At 42.6% G+C, this 8699-nt stretch overlaps 1 long non-coding RNA gene across 2 annotated transcripts; it reads left to right on the plus strand.

The window, feature by feature from the left end:
- The first annotated feature begins 30 nt into the window (after nucleotides 1–30).
- LOC132209880 (uncharacterized) lies at nucleotides 31–8167 on the plus strand. 2 transcript variants are annotated; one of them, XR_009446020.1, is made up of 3 exons: nucleotides 31–134; nucleotides 270–313; nucleotides 1088–8167. It is a non-coding gene; the product is annotated as an uncharacterized LOC132209880 (long non-coding RNA). The 2 variants fall into 2 exon arrangements; XR_009446019.1 differs by having other exon boundaries at nucleotides 86–313; nucleotides 1088–1229; nucleotides 5137–8167.
- Nucleotides 8168–8699: the final 532 nt, after the last annotated feature.

Raw genomic sequence — 8699 nt, forward strand, 5'->3', positions numbered from 1 at the left:
GGCGGGGCCAATGGAAGCGGCCTACCCTCCAGCCAATCAGAGCGAGTGAGATGTTTGTCTGTGTGAAAATCATGTGATCGCCTCTGTCCGCGGGCGCAATATCTCTGCGAATGAGGGTTAGCTGCTTGCCGAAGGTACAGTACACGGGATAAAAAGGAAAGCTGCAAAAAAACGGGAGGGAAATACTTTCGGTATTGACTGAGAGGCTTTATTAGCCGTTGATGCATGTCAGAAAACAAATTTTAACATGCCGGTCCCGTGTTTTGCAGCAAACGGAAAAACTGCTACGGACCTGAGGCTGCGATAGGCAGAGGTAATTGCCACCATCTTTATTAGGGGCAGTGATCTTCGGGACTCATGCCGGATCGCCATATTTATAGGTGGCAACCTGTAGTGGAACGCAAGCGCAGCCTTTCTTGCTTGGGAGGGGAGATTAGGACAAGAGAAATGTTTGTTTTTGTTTTTGTTTTTGTTTTTCTGGACTTCTTTCCCAGACTGAGACCCGGCGTGTATTTCCTGGGAAGGACCTTTGACGCTGGCGGAGTACTGGCTTCAGGCAGTATAAATTGCTGCAAGTTATACGTTAGATATTTAATGGAGGAGAAATGTCGAAAACGTGTTCAGAACTGCATGTTCAAAAACAAAGTTGCTGGAAAAGCTCAGTAGGTTTGGTAGCATCTGTGAAAGGAAAAAAAATAACGTTTCGGATCCGCTAATCCTTGCTTAGAACTTCATGTTACCTGTTGCACTCTCACTGTAGGAAGTCCTGCTTTAAATATTATGATCTATTAAAGCATATCCGTTTGCCCAGTATTCATATGATTGGGATCAAATCACTGAAAGTGCTCTGAGTCCCCTTGTGCTCCCTGGTCAAATTTATTAATGTCTGACTTCCTCAGTCTCTAATAATGGGTGTATTTTACCTCTGCATCTTTCTGTGTGGGGGAGCAGGGTGCTTTTAAGAGGAGGATTTATACATAACTAACAGAAACCAAGAGAAATGTTTGCCTTTTCCAGACAATCTTGTGTTTTCTGGATTTCTGTCCAGGCCTGACCGTTATTTGTCTCTTGTGGATTTGCTTTACAGGATATTTATTGAGAATAATTTGCAGACCAGGATCCCAATGCAAGTTCTCCATTAAGCGGAGTGATCAGGATCTGAGTATCATTGACACTTAACAGTGAAAGGAAAGAGGTTTAACCATTCTATGCGTGGGAGAATACTCCTGGTAAGTTTGTAACTTGAAAGCAGGATATTCAAATTTTTGGTTTGATCACCTCTGGGATAAGTGTTCAGTTCTATACCCTGCAGCTGAGAAAGGAGATATTGGCCTGAGAGGGGTAGATTTGTCCAAACAACACCTCGTCTCTTTGAAAGAACTGTCATATTTAGTCCCATTCGCCCACTTCATGATTTTAGTCTATACATTTTTCATTCTTGAATACCTGCAAACTTCCTTTTAAAATTCCTGATGGGCACAAATTCCAGCACCCCTCCAGGTGGAATCTTCCATTTCCTGACAACTCCATTGATCCTGAAACTGCTGAAGTCTGTGTTGATTCCTGAGGTTTATAAATTATTGCATTTAACGTGAAGATGCTGTTCCCTGAGCTTCCATTGAGCTGCATTGAAACAGTATGGGAGGCTGAGATCAGAGTGGGTGTGAGCAGACAATGAAAATGAAAAGGCTGCACTGTGAGTGCTGCTTGGCTAAATGAGAGTGCTTTGGAGTTGGGTGAAACAGAAAGTGAAACTGAAAGATTGAGTGTGATGCTCAGTCTCAGTTTGGGCAGTTCAGAAAGTCTCTCAGTCCTAATGGAAACAGCCAATTGATATTTGATATCGTAAAGAATTTTCTTACAGTTTTTAAAGTATATATTAGCTTAAATAAAGTTAGGGGCTTTAGGTTTATAATAGTAATGTTTGAAATGAAGGGGGAGGACCTAGCTTAATTAAATTCTTTTTAAGGCAGAAACTGGCTTAATCTGGAGAGAAGTCATAACAGAAGACATCACATCTGTGGTGTGCTCCTCTTGCACAATAGAACATAGGCTCTTGATGTTGTGTCGACCTGTGAAACCACACTGAAGCCCATTTAACCCACACTATTCCATTATCATCCATATGTTTATCCAAAGACCACTTAAATGCCCTTAAACTTGGCGAGTCTACTACTGTTGCAGGCAGGGCATTGCACGCCCTTATTACCCTGAGTAAAGAACCTACCTCTGACATCTGTCCGATATCTATGACCCGTCAATCTAAAGCTATATCCCCTCGTGCTAGCCAGCTCCATCTGAGGAAAAAGGATCTCAGTGCCCACCCTATCTAATCCTCATATCATCTTGTATGTCTCTATTAGGTCACCTCTGAACCTTCTTCTCTCTGACGAAAACAGCCTAAAGTCCCTCAACCTTTCCTCATAAGACCTTCCCTCGATACCAGGCAACATTCTGGTAAATCTCCTGTGCACCCTTTCCAATGCTTGCACATCCTTCGTGCAATGCGGTGACCAGAACTCCGAGTGCGGCCGCACCAGAGTTTCGTACCGCTGCAATATGACCTCATGGTTCTGAAACGCAATCCCTCTATCAATAAAAACGAACACATTGTACACCTTCTTAACAACCCTATCAACTTGTGGACACTTTCAGGGATCTATGTACATGGACACCGAGATCTCTTTGCTCATCCACACTATCAAGAATCTTACCATTAGCCCAGTACTCTGTATTCCTGTTACTCCTTCCAATGTGAATCACCTCACAGTTTTCCGCATTAAACTCTGGGACATTACCAGTGTCCCTATTGGCTATTTGTGCAGGAAGTGTGTCCATCTGCAGCTACTGGTTAACTGCTTTTCAGAGCTTGAGCTGTGGGTGCAGTCAGTATGGAGCATCCATGGTAACTGAGAAGGTTGTGGTCGCATTCTCAACAGACTGGTCACGCAGCAGGTGAAGATTACACAGACAGCAAGAGAATGGGTGACTATCAGACAAGTAAAAGGCTCAGAAAGGAAGTGCTAGAGTCATCTCCCTCAAATAGATATACTGTTTTGGGTACTGTTCGGTTGGGGGGTTGGGGGTGGGGGAGAGAGGTGGGGGATGTTGGGGTGGCCACTCGGGAAGCAGCATCAGTCAGGTTCATGGCACTCGGAGTAACTCCGCTGCATAGAAGGGGAGGGAAACGATAAATATGACTGTAGAGACAGGGGATTCAATAGTAAGGGATAGAGAGAGACATGAATCCAGGATGGTATGTTGCCTCCCTGGTGCCAGGATTAGCAATGACATGGAGCAGCTTCAGGACATTCTGGAGTGGGAGGATGAACATCCGATTGTACCAGTGACATAGGAAAACCAAGGGAGGAGGACCTGAAAGCTGAAGATAGGAAGTTAAGAGATACACTAAAATACGAGATCTCAAATATAGTATTGTCAAGCTTACACCCAGTGCCACATTGTTGTCGGGAGAAGTTTGTGTTGTGTTCAGTTGTACGAGTGACCTTTATTCAGAGCTCTGTTACCACATGTGTGGGAGAGGCCAGAGTCCACTCCAAACCTGGCTTTCACATGAGGCCTAATTCCCCTCTTAAATACAGCTCAGATTGGAAGAGTGGACAATGACATTCAGACTTTCCCTGGCTGATTGTGATATTTTTATTCCATTCGCTAGATGTTATTTACATGCAATATTGTTGTCATTGTTAGCCACACACCCCAAATCAATATACCCAATCCAGTAAGCAAACCACTTTCCTAGGATGGTGACGGCGAGTACGAGGGGGCATAGCTTTAAATTGAGGGGTGAAAGATATAGGACAGATGCCAGAGGTAGTTTCTTTACTCAGAGAGTAGTAAGGGAATGGAACGCTTTGCCTGCAACGCTAGTAGATTTGCCAACTTTAGGTACATTTAGGGTGTCATTGGATAAGCATATGGACGTACATGGAATAGTGTAGGTTAGACGGGCTTGAGATCGGTATGACAGGTCGGCAAAACATCAAGGGCCGAAGGGCCTGTACTGTGCTGTAATGTTCTATGTCCTATGTTCAAACAATCGTGGACAACACTATGTTCAGTCCTAAACCCTTCTATAATCTCCTGAGGTTAGCTCGAAAACTACTTCGTCTGTCTTTGGGACCTTACAATGCTTTGGCAGTTATATTCCTCCTCAGACATTTGCCAGCTGCACCACATTTTTTTGCCAAAAACCAAAATAGTAGCTTATCACTAAGAACTTTTCCAAATTCTCTACTAACTGTAGTGTGGATTGTTAGGAATTGTGATAAAGTCTTTTAAACTCAACTCTGATATAAAGTAACTACAATTTTGTAATACAGTTGACAAATTGTGGAAAAATCCCTCTGTCACTTCAGCTTAAAAGATCAAACAGTGTTTCTGACTTGCTGCTGCAGTTTACAACCCCAACAATTTGTATGCTGCAAATGATTTTTAAAGTGAAGTTTCATTTTCTACTCTAAGCGCTTTCCATTATTACTTTCTTGTTTTAATAAAGAGCATCTATTCAAACTCCACCGAGGGTGAAATTCAGTCACTTTAGAACTTTACCAAGCTGTTAAACAGAACTTGTTTAGATTTCACAAATAACTAAGGCACTAACCATATCTTCACTTTGGATTTTGTAATCTATCTTTGTCACTCTTCCGTTGATCTTTGGATGTAAGAATTTGTTCAAATTATCCGTATCTACATTTCAATTGTTTTATCTCTCTGCAGCCCTGACTTCTCTCTTTATAATCTTCCTTTGCCCCTTCCTATGTTGTTGGTCTTTTAGAGGTTGTGTTTACACCGTTTATTGCTTTGCCTTCCATAATGATGCAGTGAGCTGCTTTTATTGCTGACAAACATTTGCTCAAGGAATTTAGCTAACCGTTTCACGTTAATTGGTTGTTTGCATTTCTGGTTACAATTACCTAAACAGTTCAGAATGCTGTAGGATCAGACTTTTGCTTCTACTTTTCATTAAGTAACAAACTTGTGATTGTGGCTGAACCGGGCCTTTAAACACTGCCTCTTGTTAAAATGCTTATGTGTTTTGAACTGCCTGTTAACAGAAACCCAAGTAAATTCCCTAATGTTCCTTCTCAACAGGACTCTTTTATATCCCCACAGGACCTTTCGTGATCTAATCCCGTAACAGTGTGAGCTGCTACAATGCACATGCTAGTAAAAGCATAAGAGGACAGATGAGATGAGTGCATGGCTGGAGCTATAACTTAAAAAGATTTGGATTCCTGAGGCATTGAGACTGTTTGTTTGTTTCTGGGGAAGGTGGGACATGCACAAGCTTGAACAATTGTCCTGGGCAGAGCTGGGACAGATATTCTTGTTGATGCTTTTGCTAGTTCCACTGGTGAGGATTTAAACTCGTATGACAGGGGAATGGGAACCAAAGTATACCTTTAGCAGTAAAAGACTCAAATCAGCAAATGGGACGTGAAATTAGTTCATGATGTTGTCGGTGGCTGAAAGATTAAAAGAAAGAAGGATTAATCAAGATCAAATCTCTTTTCATACATCAGTCCTGTGATCCCAGGAATTGGTCTGGTGAACCTTCTTTGCGATCATTCAGTAGCCAGACCATCCTTCCTTTGGAAAGGAGAACAAAGGTGCACACTACTGCAGGTGTGGTCTCACCAAGGCCCTTATAGAAAGACATCCCTCCTCCTGTACTCGAATCCTGTCACAATGAAGGCCGAAATATCATTTGCATTCTTCACTACTTGCTGCTGCCTGTTTCCTAAAAGAGAATAGGAGAGAAACACGGAACTAAATGGGGTCAGACAGTCGGGTACAATTGTTGAACACACTGTCCCCATTGTATCGGTGCTGGCCATCAAGCACCTATTTAAGCTAGGCCCGTTTTCTGGCACTCGGTGTGTAACCTATATTATGGTGCAGTGGATGATCATCTCAACACTTCTTCAAGATTGCAATGGTTCCTGCATCTATTAACATTTCAGATGCTGCCAGATCTACTGTGTATCTCCATCTTTTTCTGTTTTTATTCCAGATTTCGGGTATTTTGCTGTGTATTCTTAGTCCTTCAGAAGCATCAGAGGGTATGGGGAGAAAACAGGAATTGGATTCATTTTCAGATGTATAAAATGCCTGCCCTTCATGTCTGTCCAAACTCTATCTCTTTTTGTAGTTTTGGGCAAACGCTGACTGTTTCCTTTCCCTGAAGGACATTAAATGAACCAGTTCAGTTTTACTGATAATCCAGCAGTGCCCCTCAGTGTTGCATCCACAATTGACCAGATTAATTTCTGAGTTTCACAATCTTTGTGTGTGTTCTTCTGGTTTCTCTCTCTCTCTCTCTCTCTCTCTCTCTCTCTCTCTCTCTACGTTTCTTTTTTTTCTTCAGTTTGAAATTTTGATTGCATTCAGAGAAATCAAACAAAACCACATCCAGATCTGACACTCAATCTGTTTGTCATAACCTAATTATCTCAGGATTTTGAACATTAAAGGAAGAAGCACTGTTCACACCAGGGAGAAATGCGTATTGTCTGTGTGTCGAAGAGTCTTTGAAGATTCATCTGAAATGCCCAAACACCAGCGCAGTCACACTTGGGAGAGACTGTGGAAATGTGGGGATTGTGGGAAGGGATTTATTTACCCATCCCAGCTGGAAATGCACCAACGCAGTCACACTGGGGAGAAACCGTTCATTTGCTCTGATTGTGGGCTGGGATTCACTCAGTCAAGCAACCTGCTGAAACACCGAGTTCACAGTGGGGAGAGACTGTTCACATGTTCCGAGTATGGGAAGGGATTTGCTCGCTCACTCAACCAACCTGCTGAGACACCAGCGAGTTCACTCTGGGGACAGACCATTCACTTGTTCTATGTGTGGAAAGGGATTCACTCAATCATCCCAACTGTTAACACACCAGCAAGTTCACCACAACCACATTTGAAGGATTTTGCCCTTAAATCAAGGAATGAACTTTGATCTTTGGGCTGTTTGTACTGGTGTCATTAGTCCCTGCTCAAAACTTGATCTTCTCTTGGGAAATAAGGTAGGGCAGGTGACTGAGGGGTCAGCAGGGGCGAGAATATTTTGGGGCCTATGATTGTATCTCTATTAGTTTTAAAATAATTATGGAAAAGGATAGACTTTGGTCTAAGAGTCAAAGTTTTAAATGAGACTAAGGCCAATTTTGACACTACTATGCTCCTTAAAAGCACAGTAAGACCGCCTATGTGTGGGAATGCACGAGTTGGGTGAGATACAAAAAAGTATTTTACATCAGTATTTACTGTGATCAAGGATACAAAAGCTAAAGAACTTAGAGAAATGAATGTGTATCTTGAAAAGTTCCATGTTGTGGAGGAGGTGGTGCTGGATGCCTTACAGACCATAAAGGTGGATAAATCCCCAGGACCTCTTCAGGTGTATTCTCGAACTTTGCGGGAAGCTAGGCTTGCAATTGGGCCCCTTGCTCAGATATTTGCACCATTGACAGTCATAGGTGAGCTGTTACACTGGAGGTTGGCTAATCTGGTGCCATTGTTTAAGAAAGGTGGTAACAGAAAACCAGGGAACAATAAACTTTTGGTGAGCCTGACGTCAGCTGTGGGTAAGTTGTTGGAGGGAATTCTGAGGGATAGGATTTACATATATTTGGAAAGCGTGGACTGAATGGGGAATAGTCGACATGGCTTTGTCCATAGGAAATTATGTCTTACTAACTTGATTGAGTTTTTTTGAAGAAGTTAGAAACAAGATTGATGGCAGAGCGGTGGATGTTTTCGATATTCCGCATGGTCGACTGATTAACAAGGTTAGATCACATGGAATCCAGGGAGAGCTGGCCATTTGGAAAGGCGTTTGACCTGCAGTATGCTGCAAGGATTGGTACTTAGTAGCTATAACTCGTACATTCACATCCAAATCATCTTTATAAATGACAAAATGGAGTGGACCCAGCTCTGATCCTTGCAGCACACCACTGGTCACAGGCCTCCAGTCTACAAAGCAACCCTCCACCAGCACTCCGTCTTCTACCTTCAAGTCAGATCTGTTTCCAAATGACTGGTTCTCTCTGTATTCCATGTGATCTGACCTTGCTCATCAGTCTACCATGAGGAACCTTGTCAAACGCCTTAGTGACATCCATATAGAATACATCCACCTCTTTGCACTATTCAATCCTCTTTGTTCCTCCATCAAAAAAAAATCAAGTCAGTGAGACATGATTTCCTACACACACAGCCATGTTGATTATCCCTAATCAGTCCCTCCCTTTCCAAATATTTCAAGTACTATCCCTCAGGATTCCTAGAACGACTTTCCCACCACTAATATCAGGCTCACTGGCCTATAGTTCCCTGGCTTTTCCTTACCACCTTTCTTAAATAGTGGCACCACATTAGCCAACTTCTGGTCCCTCACCTGTGGATATCGATGACACAAATATCTCAGCAAGGGGCCCAGCAATCACTTGCCTAGCTTCCCTCCGAGTTCTCGGATACGCCTGATCAGGTCCCAGGAATTTATCCGCTTTTATGCGTTTAAAGCATCACTACCTCTGTAATATGGATAATTTTCACGATGTTGCTATTTATTTCCCCACAGTCTATATCTTCCATATCCTTTTCTGTAGTAAATACTGATGCATAATACTTGTTTTATTATATTCCCCATTTCTTGCAATTCCACACATAGG

This window comes from Stegostoma tigrinum, chromosome 8, assembly GCF_030684315.1.
Source record: "Stegostoma tigrinum isolate sSteTig4 chromosome 8, sSteTig4.hap1, whole genome shotgun sequence".
In the NCBI taxonomy this organism is placed as follows: Eukaryota; Metazoa; Chordata; class Chondrichthyes; order Orectolobiformes; family Stegostomatidae; genus Stegostoma; species Stegostoma tigrinum.